At 44.0% G+C, this 25,230-nt stretch overlaps 1 long non-coding RNA gene across 1 annotated transcript; it reads left to right on the top strand.

The window, feature by feature from the left end:
* Positions 1 to 268: 268 nt before the first annotated feature.
* Positions 269 to 7,558, top strand: LOC310709120. The gene is made up of 3 exons (XR_014527313.1): positions 269 to 444; positions 4,204 to 4,505; positions 7,277 to 7,558. It is a non-coding gene; the product is annotated as an uncharacterized lncRNA (long non-coding RNA).
* Positions 7,559 to 25,230: the final 17,672 nt, after the last annotated feature.

The following is a 25,230-nucleotide window of genomic DNA, read 5'->3' on the forward strand; positions in this document are numbered from 1 at the left end:
GCCATTGGTAAAGGAATTTGAGGAGCGCTGTTATTTTCCCATAAGTTTGTTGTTTCTAATTACAAGTGCAGTAGGTGTCATTATACCAGGTGTGCTGCAGGTTCTCCAATTAACCTCAATATAATCTTTGTGTTCCTCCCTTAATGGGATTGCAGCCTTCTTTTAAAATCAGTGGTGTTGGAATGACAGCATAGTTGCTTTGTGAGTCATGTTGTGACGTAATAACAGAGTGTAGTTATCTTAAGGTGCTTAGTGCAGCACAGCAAGTATTTAGTAAAACATGTGCACAGTCAGCTGAGGTGGATTTTGGAGCAGAAATGAAGTACCCTCTGGTCCCTTTAATTAATGACCTAACATTTCCTGTCCTTTTCTTTTGGTTTTGTTTGCCTTTTGGAATATTATTGATTCTTTTCATTTTCTGGCTTCAACATCTACTTAATGATGGTAAGTCTTGCTGTGAGACAGATAAGATGTGCTTGTGTATTAAGGCTTTAGGTATTAGCTTTCCTTTTAAAGCATTGTGTTACAAAACTATTTTTAGCTTAATGCTGATCTTGTGTGTCAGGCAATTAGGCAGTTTCAAAAGAAAAAAAGACATGGAGAATTTAAAGTTTTTGACAACATTGTTTTAAATAACTGTGTTTTTTTATTATTCAAGTCTAAAAAGAAACTTTGTATCAGGAAGGTTTGTTAACGGTTGTGGTATACACAAATAAGCCTTGTAATTTGGTTGAAACCTATACTGTACAGTACTTGCACACCTCACGATTTTTGGTATGAAAGAGAACATATATAGTGGCTGAAAAGGGAGAGTTGATGCAACTGAGGACAAATTTCTTGTTTGAATTCCTTTGGCTTGTTCTGCCTTGTCTATTTTTATATTTTATTATTTCACTTCACATACACAATACTATGCTTGCTTATGTTTTCAAATAACATTGCTACTGCAACTTGCAAGTTCAAAAATCTCAAACTGGAGAGAATAGGAGTTGACTGCAGGCACTCCAAGTCATAATCATTCTTGAGATACTCTGCTGTGAAAGGGCTAGCTTCAAACTATTTTTACCTCTAGTGTGTACTGTTTGTCAATGGCAGACTCACTAGTAGTGAAGAAGGAATGGGTGCTTAGCCTAGTCATTTGTCTTTTGGCCAAGTTTGAAGGCATAGTGCACCTCTTAACTAGCCTTAAAAAATTAACAGGCTTGACAATCCTAATGGGAACGGAAGCTGCTTTGCTTTGTAATTTGGAAACAGAGGCACTAGAAAAGCTTTAGAATATTTCTTTCTTTCTCCATAACTGTTCATTGTTGAACTGTTATTTTAATAGAAATATCTAGAGCTCATTTGGATAAGAATGCTTTATTATCTCACGTTTCAACTTCAGTTTTGCTTTCTGTTCGATGTATTTTTAATAACTTGTGTGTTGGCATTCTTGAGATTGCAACACCTATAGTGCAAGTACAGTAGGTACGGGGGGGGGGGCAGCCTAGCTCGTTTCACCATCTGAGGCGAATCAGGAAGGTGCCACCCCTGCGCTGAAGCCTTGTTTACTGGGGTCGTGTGGTGGCACCTGCTGGCGCAATCTCACAGAACTCTTCCAAGAGCTTGCTGAAAACTGTCACTGTGTGACTCTGGCAACTGCAGCAGGGGCACTGCCCTGCAGGATCCCACCGCTTGAGGCAGGCTGCTTCACTCTGCCTCATGGGTGGGTTGGCCCTGAGTAGGTATTTCTTCAGTGTTTTGCAGCTTGTAACATTTTAATATGAAAGGAGAGGGTTTCACAGTCTGTTGCCTTTAAATCCATCCTAGATGTTTCCTTTCTAATATGGTGAGGGATTCGCCACTTTATTGTCCTGTTAATACAGATTTCTTGAGGCAGAAACCAAAGACTCTTGGGATTCCATGGTTAGATGCTCTGGGGCAAAGGCTACTAAAATGGTACTTTTCTAGTCAAACCATGCCCAGTGAAAGCACACTTGAATGCCTACTAGTTACTAAGTATGTAAGTAAATCCCGTTATTTTTGCTCTGATACAGTGGTATGTTGGGAGCCAGGAGTCACTGTAGCACAATTATCGCTTTCGAGTGGAACTGCTGCTGTTACAACAAAACTGCTTTTTGCAGCATACTATGTTAAAAGAAGGGACGCGGGTGGCTCTGTGGGTAAAACCTCAGTGCCTAGGACTTGCCGATCGCATGGTCGGCGGTTCGAATCCCCGTGGCGGGGTGAGCTCCCGTCTTTCAGTCCCAGCTCCTGACCACCTAGCAGTTCGAAAGCACCCCTAAGTGCAAGTAGATAAATAGGTACCGCTTTATAGCGGGAAGGTAAACGGCGTTTCCGTGTGCTGCGCTGGTGCTGGCTCGCCAGAGCAGCTTCGTCACACTGGCCACGTGACCCGGAAGTGTCTTCGGACAGCGCTGGCTCCCGGCCTCTTAAGTGAGATGAGCGCACAACCCTAGAGTCGGACACGACTGGCCCATACGGGCAGGGGTACCTTTACCTTTATGTTAAAATATGTCCTCTCAAACATGCCACAGCTCCCCCCCCCCAAAAAAAAAATATATTGGCGCATACCATCAAACATCTATAGAATTTATTTATGCATAAGTGACTAAAAGATACAATCCTATTTGGGAGTAAACTCTAAGACGCTAGGACTTAATTTTGTTTGTATCCGTGTGTGGCTATGCACAAAGCGTTTTTCTAATTACAGGAATTGGAGTGAAATTGCTGAAGTACAGTAAGTCAGCAGCATTTCCACTTGAATAATGGTGAACACTTCTGTTTTTACCAGTGTAATAGGCAGGTTCACTTACATCACTGGGTTTATTATTGGGTGAAGATCCATTTTGTTTGCAGCAAGGCTTGCACTTAATGGTGAAAAATGATGTTAAACTGTCACTTGCCTTCTCCAAAGCACCACATTTGATAATGAGAAAATTCATTTTTTTAAAGAGTTGGGAATGTGAGTATGCTACTTTCTATAAACTACCGTATTTTTCGCTCTATAACACGCACCCGACCATAACACGCACATAGTTTTTAGAGGAGGAAAACAAGAAAAAAAATATTCTAAACGAAACAGTGGATGTATGATTTTTGTGGTTCATGCTGTGGCCACAGACATGTGATCTGACGGTGAGTTTGGGGTAGCCCAATGCAAAAATCCTGAGGATCCATGTGGATCCATGCTTTGTAACCACGTTTTTGCACCACTGCGGCCCCAGGCAACAGTGGGTGCGTGATTTTTTGGCTGCAAGCTGTAGCCATGGACATGCTATGTGATCTGATGGTGAATTTGGGGTGACCCAGTGCAAAAATCCTAAGGATCCATGTGGATCCGTGCTTTGTAACCACGTTTTTGCACCACTGCGGCCCCAGGCAACAGTGGGTGCGTGATTTTTTGGCTGCAAGCTGTAGCCATGGACATGCTATGTGATCTGATGGTGAATTTGGGGTGACCCAGTGCAAAAATCCTAAGGATCCATGTGGATCCGTGCTTTGTAACCATGTTTTAAGTGGGGAGGGAAGGAAAAGCACTCAAGGGACAAGGAACACGTGTGGTGTGGGTGGAGAAGGATGCTGTTAATAATGCAGAAGAGGGGTATAAGGGGAGAAGGCTCCTCTCCTCTCCCGCTTTGCTCCTTTAAAGCAAGCAGGCTCTCTGTCCCTCTCTCCTCCCCACTCAGTGGCTCTTCTCCCGCTTTGCTGTTTCAAAGCAAGCCACGGAGGAGGGAAGGAAGGGGAACCATGGATCCTCTGCTCACGACTGCAGCAGATCCCCCCGCCACCCATAGGCATTCGCTCCATAACACGCACAGACATTTCCCCTTACTTTCTAGGAGGAAAAAAGTGAGTGTTATGGTGCAAAAAATACGGTATTCTATGGATTTTGCAGCTGTTCTCGTCCTGAGAGTATTATCAGTTCTGAAAGCAGTTTGTCACTGGAGTGGGACCAAGTCTTCATTTGTGCCTGGGTAAAGGTGTAATATTGATACTGCAGAGGCAATTTAGCCCTTGACTTTCCTGAATGGCTATCTAAAGGAGAGCATATTACTGTTATACAAAGTTGGTGCATTTCTGAGCACTTAAACAAAAACAGTTTTGTTCAATGTACTTTCATAGCACAGCTGATGCAGTTTTTGTAATCCGACTAAAATTACCGTACCTAACACGTTACTGAAGCTAAACTTTTGTTTCCAGCCCAAGTTTCCATCACTAAAGAGATAAAGATGCCACCCTCTGATAATTCTGATGGGAATGCTGACCTCGAATCAGAAAATGAGTCTAGAGGAAATAACAGTCAGGGCAAGATGCACAGAAGATCCTCAACAAGTGACATTAGGACAACTCTACCTGTGAAAAAAATGAAACCCAAGCCTGCCTATTTGAGTTCAAAAGAGGCTGTCCAGATAAAAGGGCTTTCTGCCTTTATTTCAGACAGGTTGGACCATAATGTAAAACAGTATTGCTTGGACAAAAGTTCATTGTATAACACAGTAATGGTAAGTTGTACTCCTTTTTTTTTCTTCAGATGAGCACAAAAAGGTTTTTCCCTCTCTGTCTACTTCTCAAAGCATATTTCTGTAGGCAAGATGGAAAGGACCAATTTGTACCAAATTAATTATTCCCAGGTCATGGAATAATAGGTTTGGGATTAGAATTCTAAATCCTTGTGTGGTTTGCATCCTACCTACAATCCTGAAGAGGCAATGGGTAGCACATGACCACAGGTTTTCACATTTTTTTCTGTGCTATTTCACAAAACCACAACTGCTTCCTAAAATTTCCTTCAATAGAATAAGCTTTTGTACAAGTGCTAGCAGCTCACAATGATGAACACACCTTTAGGTGAAACACAGCATATGAAGTGTGCACATTTTGGTGTTCTGATAGCTGTGTTAAGATCTGGATCAGTCTTGTGAAATGCTTGTTGCTTTCCTGTTTTGAGTGTTTGCTTTTTTTGGGTGGGGTGGGTGCTCCAAGCTAGCTAGCTAAAAGGAATTATAAACCCCTTTTGAGATCAATAATAGTTACATAAATCTGCAAGTCACAGTAATAGAAGCCAGTTGGTTGACGAGTGCCAGAGTGCACTGAAACGCCGTTTACCTTCTCACCGCAGCAGTACCTAATTATCTACTTGCACTGGCATGCTTTCAAACTAATAGGTTGGCATGGACGCGGGTGGTGCTATGGTCTAAAACCACTGAGCCTCTTGGGCTTGCTGATCGGAAGGTTGGCAATCGAATCCCCATGACCGGGTGAGCTCCAGTTGCTCTGTCCCAGCTCCTGCGGACTATGCTACTGATGTGTTCTTCTAAAGATCTCAAGTCAAAGGGGGCGTAGTTGATTCTCCAGTCATATTTTCACAGCAGGTTGGTTAGCCTTAGGAAGAGAGCCAAAAACTAGCCATGATGGGACCAGCCATATTTATATATGAAGGCAGCCATAAGAATGACAAAGTGTGTGTTTGTAAATATGGTCTAAGGTGCACACATGTAAAGGAAGCTGAACTCTTCTATCTCCTTTATTGATTTATTTATTTAAAATAATTACCGGTATATACTGCTGTATCATAAAAATAATCACAGCAGTTTACAACAATATAAAACCAATCAAAAACATCATACAAAGTTAAAAACAAGTTAAAAGTAAAAAGAAATTAAAAACAAACATCAATAGACCATTGTAGGGAATGTGCTCTTAATTTCCTGCATAAACCTGGCAGAATAGAAGTTTTCAGCAGACATTTAAAAGTTGGTACAGAAGGCGCCTGCTGAATATGTCGGCAGGACGTTCTGCAGGACTGGGCCAATGACACTAAAGGCTTGATTTCTTGTATTTTTGGTGCTCTTGTCAACAGCCTTTGCCAGAACCTCAAGATCAAAAAAGGCCACCGCCTAACAGTCTGCAAAGTGAACAGGATAGCAGAGAAGATCAGATGTGGGTGTAGAGAATTCTGAGTCGGGGTGGGTGGGCAGAAGGTGCTGTATATGACCAGGCGCTGAAGATTCAAGGCAGGTCAAAATTCACACATTTGAGAAAACCTTTTAAAGGAGGGTAATTGTGGCCTTGTAGGTTACACAGGGCCTGGTTTTCATACCTTTATTCAGTGCGTACAGTGGTACCTCATGTTATGGATGAGATCCGTTCCAGAGGCCCGTCCATAACATGAAATGCCCACAACTCGAAGTGCTGCGTTTGCGCAGGTGTGTGGCACAATTTGGTGCTTCTGCGCATGCGGTGAAACCCGGAAGTAACCTGTTCCAGTACTTCTGGGTTGCTGGGGGACGTAACGCAAAAAGACACAACATGAAGTGGACGCAACACGAGGTATGACTGTGTGTGTGCATATATATATATATATATATATATATATGTTTTCGTAGATTTTCACGGGTACAGGAATGCAGGTTTTGGTGTCCTCGGGTGTCTTCCCGTGTAAAAGTTGGGGTGTCTAGGCGACGTTTCGACGAGGTCTCACTCGTCATCTTCAGGCTGGTGCTTTCGGCTTCTGAAGATGACGAGTGAGACCTCGTCGAAACGTCGCCTAGACACCCCAACTTTTACACGGGAAGACACCCGAGGACACCAAAACCTGCATATATATATATATATATACATACTGTTCCAGTAACAAGAAGCCGAAAGCACCAGCCTGAAGATGACGAGTGAGACCTCGTCGAAACGTCGCCTAGACACCCCAACTTTTACACGGGAAGACACCCGAGGACACCAAAACCTGCATTCCTGTACCCGTGAAAATCTACGAAAACATATATACATACATATATATATTATATATATATACACACAGTATGTATGTATATATATATGTGTGTGTGTATAATTAACACACACACACACACACACACACACCCAGAGCAAGTGCTATAGCAGGCCTGCAACAATAGCAGCAGCAGCAAAGGGAACTGCCAAAATCAGTGCTTTAAATTTTTCCTTGTGTTGCCTCTTGAGCCTTGTTTAGGCCTTGGGTGGTTGTTGACAGTTTAACAGGTGTATTAAATAGGTTTCTATCTAGTTCTCTGGCAAGGCATTAAACCCAGCAGGGATTTAAAGAGAGGTGGGTCCAGATGCTGATTTTATTTACAGAGACCGTACCAAGTTAATTCATTATGTCTGAATGCATTCTCAGCATAATTGCATGGGGGAAATGGCCATTACTGTTGCAGTCTTCATTGTTTTGTGCAATGGTGATCTTGTTAACTGCCGTGAGCAGATGCGAAAGATGACTTCTTCCTCTGTTCTTTCTTAGCTGATCTGCACTCTGCTGGTCTCTCTCCTCTTCAACCTTCTCTGCCAGTTGCTCGAGGTCTCAAATGTTCTACGAATCCAGCTGCTGCCTTCATCTCTGGCTGTCCGGGTATATCAGCTCTTTGCCTGGGTGACCCAAAAGCCTGCGAAAATCATGATTTCCTTGAAACAAGAAATTTCTGCTCGATCAGCCTTTTTCTTGGGGAAGAGAGAGAAAAGAACTTTTGGGGCTAAAGCGTAATGCTTTGTACAGGGCAGGATTAAAGTGACTCCACTCAACAAACTTTGTGTAGTGTATATTTGTAGGAATCACTTTTCCGGCAAGGAAACACTAGAATGTGCTTCATCGCTCAGATTATTAGATTATTTTTTCAGCAAGGAGTAGATGGAGGGTGGGAGAAAGAGTGGTATGCCCTTTCACAGTTTTTCCATTCCACAATGAGAACCAAAACATAAACCATTATTTGCTTATCTTGAAATAACAACCCTTCTTCTAGAGAAGAACAATGAGGCTCTGATATGAACATATTAAACATATTTAAGAGCAATAAATTACTGCTACTTTTATAATAACTTTCTCAAAGGAGTGTTAGTATGGGATAGTACAGTGGAACACCTCTCCTTCTAGGTAAAAGGATTTTCTGTTCCTTGACTTCTACTCCAGTTGCAAGCTGCCCTCTTCCCCTCCAGCTTGGCCACAGCTCCATCATGAGATGGTTCGCATCCGTCTTGAGAGACAATGGAGTGTCTCTACATGCAGGCATGTCCAAAGTCCGTTTCAGGGGCCTAATGTGGCCCACCAGTCGGTTTATTCCGGCCCCTGTGGCATTTAATTTCCTGGGGTAAAATCATAAAAAGCTCAACAACTTCAATCCTTTAACAACTTTCACTGGCCCTTTGGTCGGCTCTCACAGTTCTTCACTTCATCAAATCTGGCCCTCTTTGAAAAAAGTTTGGACACCACTGTGAGGAGTAAAGTCAGATGGATGTGCTAGTACAGGGGTCTGCAACCCGCGGCTCCGGAGACGCATGTGGCTCTTTTACACCTTTGCCGCGGCTCCAGGGCGGATACTAGCGAGGGGAGGAGGCGCATTGTGCGCCCCGACACTCCCCACTGTGGCGGGCTCTGTACTGGCTGTGATGTTGCATGGGGGCGGTGCATGCGTTAGTCACGCACTGTCCCGACGTTACCTTCCCACCCGCTGTCAGATCGCGGCTCCGGAGATATATTTGTTTTAAATGTCGCAATGGTTTTGCAGCTCCCAGTTTTTTTTCCTTCGGAAACGGGTCCAAGTGGCTCTTTTTGTCTTAAAGGTTGCAGACCCCTGTGCTAGTTGAACCAAAGTTACCTCCCTGTGCCTCAAGCCTAAGCAGTATGTATGAAGGTCCTGCCCAGACAGCCTTGCTGATGTGGTCCAAAGGAAAGCAGAGCAATACACTTGCCACCAGCTTGGCTGCAGGAGTTGCTAGAAGGTGCATACAAGGTGCCATCCACTTTAGGGACTTTTACTCCACTTTTACTCCTTAGCCTTTTCTTCTCCTGAAGATATCCCACAAGGCAGCTGGGAGGCATGGGTGGAATTGTGCACAAGATTCTGGTGGACATTCCCATTTTTGCTTTGGCCACACCCTCAGCTGTCATGTGCTTGACTAACAGTGACAATTCCTTGGGCCAAAATAAGGTTGTTTTCTAGGGAAAAAAAAACAGTTTCCTGCAAATAATTCAGTAATCTAGTAGACATCCCACTGCAGTTTTTAAAGTTAAATCTTTCACAAGCACTTTGAGTGTAGGAACTCTGGAATGTGTGATAATCTTTAAATAAGGTGCAGATGTAACATTCCAGATCGTTGCTTTTTTAAAAAAACAATTGCTAGAGGAACAAAATCTGTGTATACCCTCATCCTTGCTCCTCGTACATAAAACGTATCACCTTTCCATTTTATTTTTAGTTTGTCAGAAGGTAGTGTTGTGTCTGTATGGTTGCTAGTTTCAAACCAGAGTGTGAAACCGAACAACACTGTGCAAAGTACATCTCCCAACTCTGATTAAAGCTATACTCTTAAAGAAGCATGGGAGTGCTCTTTCATTAAGTAGATTGACGACGACAACAACAACAAAATGTTCTGCTGTTATAAGCTTGTAAAATGATACCTGTCAAGTAAAACACTTGAAATCCTCTACCTGATGAAGTTTATAGCTGAGACAAATTTCAAACCGATCCAGCTAAAATTGCTGCAAGTACAGCAGCTTTAAAACTGTTAGAAATTAACACACTGACTTTGCTTTTACTCTAGCTTTTATACAAACATACCATGCTTGTGGGATTTGGAAACCTGAAAAATACATGCCTTGCAACCACACACAGCAATCTTTTATTATTCCAAAATGTGATGCCATATGCTTACTAATTTAAAACAAACATTGTTTGACTTGAGGCCATCATTTTGTCTAAATTCGTATTGTAACACTTGTGTCTATTGCACTTGAGTCTGCTGTATGCAGCCATTCAGCACGTTGCAGTGCAGTGTAGAGCTTGCATGAGCAGAGGACAAAATGTAACTGAAAACTACCATTTATTCAAAAACTAACAGGGTTAGCTTGCAACAGACATGCTAGTTAAAGAGTAGGAAGAAGATAGCTCTGATACAGTGGTGGCCAAACTTGGCCCTCCAGCTGTTTTGGGACTACAATTCCCACCATCCCTGGCCACTGGTCCGGTTAGCTAGGGATGATTGGAGTTGTAGTCCCAGAACAGCTGGAGGGCAAAGTATGACCACCACTAGCAGATTTTTTTTTTCCAGGAATGGATTTTTGCACTGAAGAGTTGGAGGCTCCCTTCAGCTCTGGAACTCCTAACAAATTCCAGAGTACAGAATTCTTTAATTCTAAGTGTTTGTGTTCACAGAGCAATTTACAGTGTGCTCACTGCATTTCCTGCGCTGGGTTTTAATCCGTGTCCGCACAATGTTATCCAAAATGCATGTGTATCCTGTACTATATTAATAAATGCTATTGTATGATGGGTTGTTTCTCAAACCAGCTTCATACCAGCTGGAGTCTTTAAGCAGTTCCTAATTTGCTGAGTGGAGTTGTAGGGCAAGAAACTTCACTACATTTTAAGGTGGTAATGTGAACCCATCCTGTCTTTTGTACCTACTGCAAGATGGTGGATCTTGGGGTTCTGGCATAAAGTAATTCTTCATGCTTGATGTCTTCCCCACCCTGTTTTCTGTATTAGGGGAATTGCTTTGCATGGAGGACTGGAGTATTTTCTTATGCATCTGCTATCTAGCGTGGCAAATGCCAGCCAAAGTTTCAACTATTATGGCCATTTTTGAGAACTAGCCATCTGTGCAAACATGCATAAGTTATGTGTAATGCATAACTTACACCACCTAGAAATTATTTTTATTACGTGGTTTATAAGCTTTTCTAATTATGAGATTTGTTTGCAAGCATTTCACCGATACTTTTCTGCATCGACCAACGTCTTGCCCCAGCGCTATTACCGGCGCAGCTTCTACGGCAACCTTTCCCAGTTCTTCAAGGGAGCCTTCCCTATACAGATAACCGCATTGCTCTGCGCCACTCACATATTTGCGGCGCTTCTTCTGATCCTCCTTTCTTTGGAAAGCCTGAGCAACAGGCCAATCCCAGCTTAGAACAAGCCAATCCTCTAACGACTCCCTGATGTTTCCAACGGTCTCTTTAAAAAAACCCATTTCTATAGCAACCAGGACAGGGTTATGAAAATAGCAAAGAGAGACTGACCGAGATTTTTCTCCAACGCGCTGCACCGCGTTCCCATTCGCTCGACTACCCAGCCCTGGGGGGAGCTGAGGCTTTCCAGGGAAGTGAGTCAAGACGCCTATCCCTTTCCTCTCGAGCATTTCTAACTCAATTCCCCTCTTACCCTTCCCCCAGTCTGCTTTTATCTCCCATTTGTGAAAGACCCGCTTTGAAAAAGGACAGGGAAACGGCTGAGCGCCGTCTGCAATTGCGCCCTCCTGCAGCGGCTGCGCCCTGGGTAGCAACTAGTTTGCAGCTACTTTGCAGAGGCGCACAAGCTCCCATCACGTGCAAAATTCGCGCAAGGTCCGTTGCTTTTGCTCCTCCTTGACCGGACAGGGGCTATTATTCCTCCCCTTCGTCGCCTGCGGGCTCCGCCCTCCCTCCATTCAAACGCTCCCACTCGGCGGCGCTCGCGCATCCGGAGCGCATCTAATCCATCCGAGGAGGCGAGAAGGAGGACGAGGCGCTTTCGCTCGTCTCTCCCCGGTCCGCGCCCACTGGGATCCAGCAGGTAGGGAAAGAGGCGGGTGTCCCTTTGTTCTTGCGGGAGAGGCGCTTTCGAGGGCGGCTGCGGCAGCAAAAAAGAAAGAGGGATGCAGCGAGCGCTTGGAGAGGGTCTCCAAATCCTCGGATCTTGGAGCAGATACAAGGCTGGCGATTCTTCTTGCGGGAATTTCGGGCAAGGACTTTCAGCGGATTCTCCTGAGACATCCTGGATAAACGTTACAAATATATATATTCCATAACACTGTCTGCTGAAATAAAAAAGAAACAAGAAACGGTGCTTTAAATGTGACCTTGTTGCTTCTGCAAAACGGGAGGCGACTTCCCCTTCGCGTGGCTGGGGATAGGGAGGTCGGTTTTTAAAGAACTGATTTAAAATGTAGATCAGGCGCAATCAGAGGGTGTTTTCCCCACCCCCATATTTCGTGGAAAGGGTTGGGAGGTTATAAACTGGATGGGGAGGCATCAGTAAGAGGTCTAGGAATGAAGGAGGCTCGTTTAGGCGTGCTAAAATCCCCCTTAATAAAATTTACAAGCAGGGCTTGCCTGTCGTCCGCCACAGCCCAGGCGTGTCCTCAACTTTTGCCGTTTTGATCTGGCAGCCTCTGGGTGGAATCCGCCACTGCAGACCCGCGTCTACTCGGAGGTAGGCAAGCACCAAAGGTGTTGAGCGGGGCTTGCTCTCTCTAGTTAGGATTGCAGCCCAAAGTTCTGGGCTTGCTTATGAGTAAGCATGAACGGCATGTCCCCTGAGGAGGGGACACTTGTATCCCATTGTTTGATACACGTTTCTGCCGCTTTAAGTTTTTCGTACTTTCATCTGATCTTGAGCACGATTCATTGAAAAGCGGGATATAGACGTTCGAGACAAATGTCCAAGTCAAGATTTAAATCTGATATGCAAAGCAGAGGGTGACTGTTGTAGTGGAAGAAACTAGATGACTTTTAGAACGGATCCAGTATGATCGATAGAGGTCTGTGTAGCATTTTTACCCTATTCTGTGCCAGCACTTTGGTGGTGTCTGTCAGGCTGACAACTTTATTATCAGTGGGTGGTGAAGAAAGAAATGAACCGTTAGTTGTGATTGCCGCCTCTCTCCTTACAAGAAACACATGCTGTTGTTGTTTGAATTGAAGCTTCCCTAGTGTTTCCCCATAGGGTGACTCCTTCAAGGAAAAAAGGATGCTTGGAAGAACTGCTTTTTTAAAAGGAAAAAAAGCTAAAGTGATTTTGGTATCCCAAAACCAATAAATAAGAAGCAGGGCCTGATCCTGCAATTACCAATATTAATGCAACGTGTCAATTTTCTTCGAACATGTCATCTGCATGTGCCACATTTTGGAGCTATGTTGAAGCTAGGCTATAAAATGCAAGCTGGTGGTCTTCATACTGTGGGATTGAAAAGGGTCTGCAGGATGCATTTGAGTACTGTTTCTATACTACACTTTAACATATCTGTTTGTTACAAGTGCCTTTTAATAAGGCCACACTTCTGCTTCCTTTTCCCATCAACCAAGCTCTGGTCTAGTTTGTGTCTTCTAGTCTTTGGCAATGGGGAAAGGCTGTAGATTTGAGGCAGAACACAATGCTTTGTGTACAGGAGGTTGCAGGTTCGGTTCCTGGCTGGTAATTGTCCACTTTCTGAAACTCAGGAAGGCCGCCGCTGGTTAGTTTGGACAATGGCTTTTATCTGCAATAGCCATAACAAGGACTCTTCTGATTTTGGGAAGGAGAGTTTGTTTCCAAAGTCTGCTCGTGCAGGAATATTTCCTTCAGAAGTGCTTTATTGCAACTGGAGTTGTTATAAATTGGGGGGTCACAGGATGAAGACCGGATGTCATGCAGGACTTTGACTTCTTGGAACATAGGAAGTGACCTTGTACTGAGCAACGCTCAGCACAAACGAGTGTGACCAAAGAACAAAACTCTAGATAGGTTGTGGCAGTGAAGCTATGTAGATAGGCATGTATGGTTCTTAATGTAAGTCGATCAATCTGATTTTTTTTAGAAACCATTGGTCATTGCAAAAAAATCAAATAGTATTTTCAGTGGCTCTTACTGACTCTTGTGGAACAGCAACATCCGCTTTCCCTGACCTGCACCCACTTTATTTAATCCTAAATGTAACTGACTCCCATTGATGTCTTCAGGGGAAATTAAAGGGATTGATCATGTGTTCTAGCCTGTATTGATAGGGATTCATATTGGGTGTGCCTTGTGAGAACCTGACTGATGGTTGAACCAGCATTTGCTTCATCAGTAAATGGGAATCAGTGGTTAAGTATCAAGCTAACTGTGAAGGGGTGGGGTGGGGTGGTAAAGAGCTTTCTATAGACATCTGGTTGGCCGCAATGAGAACAGAATGCAGGACCTCTGCATTATCAAGCAGGACTCTCCTTGCAGAAGGAGGGCATGTCTGCTGGGACTGCCTATTCATTGGGTGTTTGAATCTTTGACTCTGATACATATAACAACTTGCAGTTACTTGTATATTTTGTGAGATGTGTTGTTTGATATATATATTGTTTTGAAGTGGCTTATTCATATATTTTGAATGACATCACACCAATTATATATTTACTAACAGTTATTAGCCAGCGTATTGCGTTTGCATTTTTGTAGATTATTCCATAGAGCAGGCATAGGGAAACTCCGGCCCTCCAGATGTTTGGGACTACAATTCCCACCAACCCTAGCTAACAGGACCAGTGGTCAGGGATGATGGGAATTGTAGTCCCAAACATCTGGAGGGCTGGAGTTTGCCTATGCCTGCCATAGAGATTTTTCTTCCCAATACAGATTTTCACTGCTTGGCAGGCATTTTGCTAATAGAGGAAAAAATGTGGAAGCGGCAGCCTACTTTTCTGCTTAAGTTGTAAAATCTAAATAAGGATGGGCACACTTTTTCTGTGGGTGTCCACACTTTCTATTTAGGATAAACTCTCAGGGGCCACATGTGGAGGAGTCAGCGGTGGGTGGGGCCAGTTAAAAAGTGGGTGGGGCTACAGCTTCTCTCCCCCCCCCCCGCCCTCTGGTGCCTGCATTTCTGGAGGTAGTGGAGAGCCAGTGTGGTGTAGTGGTTAAGAGTGGTAGACTCGTAATCTGGGGAACCAGGTTTGCATCTCCGCTCCTCCACATGCAGCTGCTGGGTGACCTTGGGCTAGTCACACTTCTCTGAAGTCTCTCAGCCCACTCACCTCACAGAGTGTTTGCTGTGGGGGAGGAAGGGAAAGGAGAATGTTAGCCGCTTTGAGACTCCTGAAGGGGAGTGAAAGGCGGGATATCAAATCCAAACTCCTCTTCTTCTCTCTCACTTTTCATCCTTGCTCAGTAGGCTGCTGTAGGAGTGACAAATGAGCTTCCAAAACGAGGCCTGGGACCATAGATGACCCATCTGTCATCTAAAACGAAATGCAACTTGCCTCTAGGGCAGTGCAAGTGGCCACAAGAGGAACTTTACAACCAGTATATTGTCTGTACATGTGATTATCCCTTGTGTTGAGTATAGGTTCATTAGATCACTGTTCTTTGGAGCATAATTTAGGGAGGACACTTACTACTACTCGTTCAACCACTCCGTTCCCTGTGGTCTAGAGGTGTTCTATCCATATGGCAAGTCTGTGGACTCATTACAAAGGCTATCCTGGTTCATTAGCCAAGGTGCAATGTCAACAAGATATCTTCCTTCACTGCATATTTCTTCTGGAAAGTGGAGGGGGGATTTCTCCCTTAGTAATAAACTGAATATGTAGGAGAGCTTGAGTCCGAAGTGCCCTTTAAGCAAGGGACTTGACTGCTTATCTACAGCAGCTTTTTGTTTTGCACTAGCTTCGTACCCTGGGTTTTAAGTTCCTTGAAGAAGATGGTATCTAAAATTTAAACAGGAGATACGCTCCTGGTGTTTGGTACTTCTGCTGTTAGCTGTACGAGCACAGGATGTTCAGTGTCCTTCCTCCAAGAATTTGGGTTCTTTCATTGTGTAAACAGCACACTTGATTGCTTGTTTGGCAATGGTTGCGACATCCAATTGCATCAATCCCCCCTCCCCTTTTAAAAATAAGAAGGTGCTTGGGTCAGTGTGTGTGTGTGTGTGTGTGTGTGTGTGTGTGTGTGTGTAAATTGCCAGAAAAGGGCAACCAGAATAATCGGAGCATCTTGCAACTCATAATGTTTGGAGCTTGGTAGTTAAGGGGAAAAGGCAAGAGGGGAAATGGCATTAAGTGGATAGAGGGAAGTTTTCCTCCTCCCACAGTACTAGACTCCCAGGGTTATTCAATGATGATGATTGCTGGGGGATTCCAGGGCAGATCAAATGAAGGATTCATTCATGTGGTGATGTTGCTGCCCCAAGTGGTGGTGATCGCCAACAACTTAGATGCCTTTAAAACAGGGGTAGGCAACCTAAGGCCCACGGGCCGGATGCGGCCCAATCGCCTTCTCAATCTGGCCCTTGGATGGTCCAGGAATCAGTGTGTTTTTACATGAGTAGAATGTGTCCTTTTATTTAAAATGCATCTCTGGGTTATTTGTGGGGACTGCCTGGTGTTTTCACATGAGTAGAATGTGTCTTTTGTGGGGCATAGGAATCCATTCACCCCCCCCAAAAAAAATAGTCCGGCCCGCCACATGGTCTGACGGACGGTGGACTGGCCCATAGCTGAAAAGGTTGCTGACCCCTGCTTTAAAAGGTAACTAGACAGTTTTGTAGGGGATAAAGCTCTATAGTTTTATGGCTATGACTGCGGCGCCTGGAGACAGGCAGTCAAGTCATGGATCCATAGCAGAGGAGTGATGACCGCTGCGAGGAGCACAGAGAGAAGGAATGCCATGGCGCATCTGCAGCAGCACAACCAGATGCCTTCATCTGCCCCAGCTGCAACAAAACATGTCTCTCCTGCATCAGTGCCTACAGCCACAGCAGGCACTGCAATCTTCGAATAGCTTGACCTCACCCCCAAAGGAGCACTCCTCCATTGTCTCCCTAGACAGACAGATGCCAACCAACCAGTTTTGATGGCTGTATGATACCTCCAGGTTGAAGGGTAGCATGGCTCTGAATACCAGTTTCTAGGGATCCAGAGTTGTGGGGGGGGGGGAGTGTCCTCATTGTGGATTTCCCATAAGCATCTGGCTGGCAACTGTGGGATACCACATCTTGGTTTTGGGCTAGACAGGCCTTTGACCTGATCCAGTAGGGCTGCTCCTCTCCTCCAGGCTTTCTAAAAATGACTTGAGGAGGTGATGATGCCTGAGGCAAGTGCTCAGACAAACTTCTTCCTTTAACCAACTGAATAATTAACCTGTGTTTGCTTACTCTTTGAAACGCTTGATGCACAACTAGTCATACTGTTTACAGCCAGTCAGGTTTTCTTTGGAAATCAGAAGTTTGCTGAGTGGGTGCAAGGCACCTCATATTAACTGTAATATTTTCTGTGTGAACCAGAATCCGTTGTGCCATTTTGAATTCATTTATTATTATTATTTCATTGATTACATTTATATACCACCTTTTCCAAGGAGCTCAAGGTGACGTACATGGTTATCTTCCTTGTCTCATCCTCACAACAACCCTATGAGGTAGGTTAGGCTAACAGATGGCGACTGGCCCAAGGTGAGCTGTGTGAGCGGCCGAAATTTGAACCCTAGACTCCCAGGTCGTAGTCCAACATTCTAATCATACTGCCTCATTCCTGATGAAAAATTTTGACTCTGGAGAATCCCTTCCTTTTAATTACCATCTGAGCTGGAAACACTGGAGGGCCTGATGCTGCAGGTATTGGAGACTGCAAGGCTGGCAGCGAGAGCTAGCACTTCTGGTGGTTTCTCTGATTTAGAGCTAAAGAGTAGGTTTTCCGTGGGAAAGCAGTGGGGCAAGAGGAAAACCACATCAACCCATGCTTCATAGGCATTGGACAAACAAAAGTGTGAGCAAGCCCTTAGTGGCCCAGTTTGCAATGTGTTTATGCTATGTGATAGCCCATGGACAAAACTGCCCTACTTTTGTCCTTGGTGAGCACGGCTTGATCTCAAGATCCCAGTCCAGCGTTGTTCCTGTTAAATTGTGAATAAAGCCCCTTTCCTTCCCCTCAAATCTCCTGTCCTAGTGACAAATTTGCATTCACCCCCAGTTTTGTCCTTAACACACATCCTTTTGCACAATCCGTGTGTGCAACACCATTAGAAAAAAAATCAGCGAGGGCATTGAAAACAGAATGGCGAGAATGGGAGACAGAGGCTTGGTGGACCTGATGACTTGTAAATGTTCCACTTATAGAGAAATAATATCCCACCTACTGTGAACTAAGGGTTGCATTCAGCTTAGTTACTGGGTGAGCTCCCCTCCTGCTAGGGAACTTCCCCTCCCTCTTGCTGCCTCACTGCCCCATCCCTAAATCTGCTTTGGAAAGTTGGGGGCAGTGCTAGGGGTGAGAGAGGAGAGGAAGTTGGGTTGCACAAACAGAAGTCCCACTTGTGAAATGACGTAGCTGGATACAACTCACAGACTTACCATTAGGTAAGGTGACACATAGTGTCTCAGACAGCCAATTATGTGAAGCCATTAAAAGCAGCATATGGACAATTATTGCTATTACGTTTTTATTAGCATAGGGTGCAATTTGGATATTCTGCCTTGTGCGCATTTGTTCCACTCTTTTGGCTGTCGGGCCGTTTGCCGTTTTGAGTCCATCTTGCTCCTTTGCCTCTGTGTGCTCATAAAACGACAATTAAAAGTATTACGGCACCTGAAAGTTTGACTGTTCTTGTTGTGACATGCTACCTCTGTAGAAATTGTCTGATTCTACTAATCGAAGATAACTGCTCCCTCTGGTGGCTGGTTTCTGGTCTTTTGTTTGTGTTTGGTAAATGTGGAGGAAGTGCAAATATAAACATCTTCCACACCATGAAGTCTAGAAACCTTTTCTGAAAAGAAATTTAAGGTTCTCAGAATAGTTACAGAAACAATCTGTTTCTTCCAGCTGCAAGTACACTATACCTTGTGGTGGTTTTTTGAAGCCTGCCAGCCAAGGCCTACTGTTAAGTGTAGTGAGACAGATGCTGGAGGCATAGCTCATCCATATATTCCTCTTTTCTCAGGCAAGTGCTTAACTATATGACCCATCAATCGAAACTCAACCTGCTAGCTATTTATGATAACCAGCCAGAGGCTCAATTGACCTGCTACCTCTATGTAATAGAGCCGTGTGGATGGATTTCAAATACCTTGTGAGCCACAATACAACACCTTGTGGTGGGGGTGATGTTTACCTTGGTGGGTCACAACTTGTGTAGGCTTCCATCATGTGTATGAAATAATAGAAGTTAATAACTCCATTCTTCTAGGGAACATTCAGGCTGTGGGCCAAACATGGCCTGCTAGGGGTTCAGATTCAGCCTATAAGATTTTCTCCAAACTCTGTTTATCTATCCCACACTAGGTATCATGTGTGACATCTGGTGTGAGACCAGTAGGTAAAGGAAAAGGACCCCTGGACGGTTAAGTCCAGTCAAAGGCAACTATGGGGTTGTGGCGCTCACCTCGCTTTCAGGCCATCATTTGTCCACAGACAGCTTTCCAAGTCTTGTGGCCAGCATGACTAAACAGCTTCTGGCGCAATGGAACACCGTGACGGAAACCAGAGCGCATGGAAATGCTGTTTACCTTCCTGCCGCAGTGGTACCTATTTATCTACTTGCACTGACATGCTAGGTTGGCAGGAGCTGGGACAGAGCAATGGGATTTGAACCGCCGACCTTCTACTCAGCAAGCCCAAGAGGCTCAGTGGTTTAGATCACAGCACCACCTGGGTCTCAGTAGAGACCAGTAGAGACGTGACTGTCAAGGAGCCAAAAACTACACTTGGCAAGGGAAGATGGGATTTTATTTTTTACTGCCTGCCACCAGATGGACAGTGAAGCTGAAGCCTCGGGCACTTTAAAGGCTCTTTGCAAAGCTCTGCATGGCCCATTTAAGATCAGGGATTGTAAGGCTGTGAAGCAATCATTTCCATTTCCATATTTTATATTGGAACTTTCATTACTTATGCTATTTTAATTCCTACACTGTTGTGAATTACCATGAGTTTTGGGAAGAGCTGAGAGAGAAATGGGAGTGGGAAGAGAACAGTCACGGCAGGTTTTGACTGGCCTCCGTTCCTACCTTTGTAAAACGATGTCTCATAGATAGGGTGATTTAAATACTTTGAATGAATAACACAGATTGCATGTTTGAATATTACAAGGGCTGACTCAGCTCCTCCTTTGAAGTGCTATGCAGCTGAAACATGCTCAGTGTATTTTTGCACTCCCGTGTGGCTGCCTGAATCTCTGTTTGCAGTTAGTGATTCAGAAAAGTGTATTTGCTGTGATGCACCAGGCCAGATATTTCTGTTAAGTTGCTAATAAGTACACACACTCCCATCTGTAGTTTTCACATGACCCTTGTAACTATCCCATGGCAGCCATTCAGTGGAGTCTCCCTATGGAGGGACACCTGTTTTGGGTAGCCAGTTATCTAGACGCTGTGTCATTCCATGCATGACAGGCTTATCACACAATAGCTGCCACCTGATTGCATGAAATCGCCCTCTGCGTATCTGTGCTTCTGCAATACCTGAGGTCAACATATCACACACACCCCTCAACAGCCCCTCTTCCTACTGGAAAACTGAGTGAAGCAGGGAGGAAATGAGTAGAACAGATCTATGGAGCTGTGGGGGTGGGTGGGTGCGGCAGCGGGCAGAATCTGTGGTGGAGCTGGACTAAGCTGAGATGGCTTAATTAGAGGGAAAAAAATCATTGACATTTATTAAGGATTGGACATGGGACGCGGGTGGCGCTGTGGGTAAAACCTCAGTGCCTAGGACTTGCCGATCGTAAGGTCGGCGGTTCGAATCCCCGCAGCGGGGTGAGCTCCCACCATTCGGTCCCAGCTCCTGCCCACCTAGCAGTTCGAAAGCACCCCTAAGTGCAAGTAGATAAATAGGGGCCGCTTACCTAGCGGGAAGGTAAACGGCGTTTCCGTGTGCGGCGCTGGTGCTGGCTCACCAGTGCAGCTTCGTTACGCTGGCCACGTGACCCGGAAGTGTCTTCGGACAGCGCCGGCTCCCGGCCTCTAGAGCAAGATGAGCATGCAAACCCTAGAGTCGGTCACGACTGGCCCATACGGGCAGGGGTACCTTTACCTTTACCTTTAAGGGTTGGATACTTCTTGTGGACTTTTAGTGTGAAAGAGAAAATGAACTTGTAATATCTGGATTTGAAGATTAAAAAGATATTGGCTTATAGAAAACAGAATAGTTGGATGTTGATGAGTGAATACTATATTTAGGTGACAGAGAACCTTTTCCTCCTTTTTCTTTTGTATATCTTTGGATAAGTACAAACACCCCATTTTGACCCTTGTCATTGGCAGAGAGAGCATCTCTCCGGAGGGACGTCTGTGCTCTTGGAGCTTTCTGCAGGAGTACTTGCAGGATGGGGGACGCAGTGGGTTGGGGTGTGTAGGTGCAGAAATGCTGTCCTGCATTTACTGCAGCTTCCTGTGGCCCAATTGTTGACCAAACACTTGTTGTAGGGAGTTGACAAGTTGAGCTGTGATCTCCTCACTTGATTTGAAAGGCATGCTATACTATACTAAATAAGGCACATATACACAAATGCATCATGAAGTGGTGTAAAACACTCGCGTTTTGAGAGCTGAATTGGTTTAACAATACTGTAGTTAACACTCTTTCTCTTCCCTCAAACAAGGTCATGGAGTGGCCTGTGTACGTCTAAGGCCCCATCTGCACTATACACTTAAAAGCGGTATTGCACCACTTTCAACTGTCAAGGCTTCCCGCAAAGAATCTTGGGAACTGTAGTATATTAAGGGTGCTGTTAGGAGGCTCCTATACCCCTCAAAGAGCTACAGTTCTCAGGGTGGTTTTTACAAGCAATCCCTTTTCCCAGGGAACTCTTAGCTAGTTGAGAGGAATTAGGGGTCTCCTAACAACTCTAATTCCCATTATCCTTGGGGGAAGCCATGGCTATTTAGGTACCTAATTCAGAATTCCCATCACCTTTCTCAAAGGTTGTTAGCTGCATTGAATGACCACAGGTTCCTTGCTCTTGCTTCAGATTTTTGGAAAAACAAGGACAGCTAAAACCACTATAAAACCAGCACTTTATCTTAGGTTATATCTAAGTCATTTCATGATTATGATGTCTGTCATTAGGGAAGTAGTCTGTCCCCCCCATCAGGTGTATGATGCTTTTTTTAAAAAAACAACAACCAACCAAATAGCATTTTATAATTGAAGCAGCCTGATGGTAAACCCGTGAGGAAGTTATGTTATGAGCAAGAAGCCCTGTGTATTTCCCTCCCACCAATCTTTGCCTCTTAAAAATCCCCTTCTAAGGGTCAAACTAGATGTGACATTAACTGCTTTAAACTCTGGATTTTTCTCACCTGAACCCATGAAGCTGAGCAGTCTGGGGACCATCTGGGATGGGGAGAGGAGTTTAAATATATCTCAGAAGGCTATTATTTGCATTTCAAGAATACCCCCCCCCCAAAAAAAATTGGTGCAAAGAGTCTCTTGCGATTCTCCATAATAAAGAATTTAGACTGCTAAGATAAGCGTCTGCGAGATGTTGGGTTTATTGTGTTAGTTTTCCTCACGATAATGCTAGCCTTGCTGCCCAGATTTCTAATGTTCCTTTTATACTCCCGTGCCTGTTGTGTTATGGACTTGTGGCTTTTTTTGCATGTTCAGACCTTTAAACCTCCCCCTTGAATAAATTCAGACAAGACTCAAATTTTGGTTTGGTTTTTGGGCAGAATTTAGGCACCAACTTTATTGATTACAGCAAGTGAATGGTTGCATAGGCTCTGGTTCGACTGGCTCCCTGCACCATTGCAGGTAACGCTGACCCAGGGCACCAGCATAGGTCAGCCAAGGGTGAACACCTGGATAAGCAGAAAGCTGGGAACAGGCTATCTCCGCCACCCAAATGCACCCCCTGGACTAAGGCACAGGCACAACCCCCTCACAGGGGTTGACCAAACCACTGAGTCCCTGGATTCCTTTAATGGAATACCCTTCACATAGGGATGGCGAGAGCGTTCTCCCATTCCTATCACCTGAACCAAAGCCTATCCACAACCTTACAAGTTGTGACGATTAGCTACGCGGCAGGCGAAACCCAAATGGCACCAGCCAAGTGGGGAAAACTCCTGCCATGCCCCTGTCCCAATGGCAGGCGACACATGACGGCATAGCAAGGTCAAGCACATAGCCCTAAATATAGGGAGAGGTGGGCGGGTGTTCCGATGCACGCACCGAAAGAGGAAGCTCTGGGTCACGTGCATGGGCTTAAATAGGTCCCTCAAACCGTTTAGCTTGCGTCCCATTGGCCTGATTAAAACCAGCATCAAGGGACCTACCAATTGGGTGTTGTGGCTAATCAATCAACCCACCCACAGCACAGGGTTTGGTTGCCAGGTCTCACCGCAACACATGCCCCCTTTAAGGGAGATCCCGATTTGTTTTGATATACAGTACTGCCATGTTGTGCTAAATTTCATTCACACACGACAGCAAATGTCATAGGACATGTTGCCGCCACCCCCACCGCTTTCCACACATCCCCATAATTCACTGTAGAGTGTTCCCAAATACTGCCCAAAATTTCAAAATGTAGCTGTGGGGGTGTGATCCATGAGACCCACAGATGTTTACAACACAAAACTCCCTAGAACTTTCCATGAAAACATTTTCCCCCCTTCTGGCAACAATTAATGCAGAAATGAAACCTATACTTCTGCTAGATTTTCAGAAGTGGCATTTCCATCCTTACATTCTAGGCAAACCTCCAGGGTTCACATGAAAGTTGTGGGAGGGGGCAGAGGGAAAAGTGAACTGGGAATAAATGTGAATTTTACCTTTGTACAGTAGGCTAGTGTCTTCACACTTTCATATTCCTCTCTATCCTCCAACCAGGATTTACTGTAGTTACTCACTGGAACTGATCTTCATTATATTTCTAAGTCATGGGCATAACCTGGGGAGGGGGGAGTAAGCGGGCATCTCCCCCCCCCAATAAAGTAAAACAATAAAAATACTTAACTAACTGAGGTTCTGCCCCCCCCAACATGAAGCTTGCCCCCCCCAAACATAAATCCCTGGCTACACCCATGTTCCAAGTCCTGAATTTTGTGTGACAAAGCCAGGGTGGATTTGATTTAAATCAAACTGATTTAAATCACTAGTCAGTAAGGCTTGATTTACATCATTTTTTTTAATGGAAAGACTCAATTCTTGCTGGTATAATCTTAATATTTACAACCAGATAAAGGTTTCATTTTTGGAATAATGCATTTTCAGAGTAGTTTTTACAGTTTTTTCAAAAATTACTGATTTGGTTATATTATTAGAAACACATTAACAGATAATTTTTTTATTGATTTTTCCAAATTTTTTAGACAGACAAACAAACACACACACATCTTAACTGTACTTGATCCATCTTAGTAACATTGTTAAGTGACTTCCTCAAATCCCCCTAGCTGAATTTCAGTGTATTTCATTGTAACAGTTTTCCAAAACCAATTTTCTCATAAGATTAACTTAATCACTTAACATCTTTCTTTCTTTTCATTTTAACTTTAAACTGTTTATATTTGGACGACTTTTCTGCTGTACTTTATTGGAAGGAGAAAAATAATCATTTCCTTAATAAAAATTTAAACAATTTATTTAACTAAAGCAACAACATTATAGCATATGTATCCATGTTTGTTAACTGATGTGGTTAAACAATTTATTTAACAAAAAACCTTATACTGAGTTTTAGCACACATGAAAACAAATCCTTATTTCCTGATGAATAGCCTTTGGACTACAATATAACTTAAAAAGAAAACCATCTTTAGAAAGATTTTTCTTCCAAAAGCATTTTATTTTGAAAATCCAATTTAAATTAAAAAAAATCTGATTTAATTTAAAAAATCTGAGTTAAAAAAAATTATCCATATTTTTTTTAAAAAATCATTGATTTTTATCACCCTGGTCAAAGCGAACCATCCTTTGTTCCCATAATGGGTCTCTAGCCTTCCTGCTTCTAATCTAGACGGAGGTTGCAGCGAGATGAAGAAAGAGAAGCCAGCCAGCAAAGGCCATACCAAAGCTATTAGTCACTTTAGGGCTCTCGCTATGTGATTTCTGTCATACAACTCTAGCTGTGTGTCAGACAAAGGGCTGCTTCACATATGCATTCATGCCACTTAGCCATAATGTGACACTTCGAGTATGTGAGCTGTAGCTTTTTAATTATAGATGGGAGAAAACTTTCGCACTGCCTGATTTTCAGCTCACACAAAGCTTTTCAGCAAAGAGCGTTCACACCTTCAGCTGAGATTTCTCAAACACGCTTGTGAAAAGTGTGAATCGTGCTCAACTGGAGATGAAAAATTTCTGGGAATTGTGAACTGGGGTTGGGTGGGAATATATTCCCCCTGTCCTAGATTCCCCTCCCTGTAAAAAATAATGGATTTTTTTGGGGGTGGGGTGGGAATGGGAATATACGCAATGCTTATGACTCCAGCCTAAACATATGTTACTGATTTTGCAATATTTTATTTAAATCCTAGTTAACATATGAAAATGTGCTATTT

Source organism: Podarcis liolepis (assembly GCF_965112155.1).
Source record: "Podarcis liolepis genome assembly, chromosome: 6".
Taxonomy (NCBI): Eukaryota; Metazoa; Chordata; class Lepidosauria; order Squamata; family Lacertidae; genus Podarcis; species Podarcis liolepis.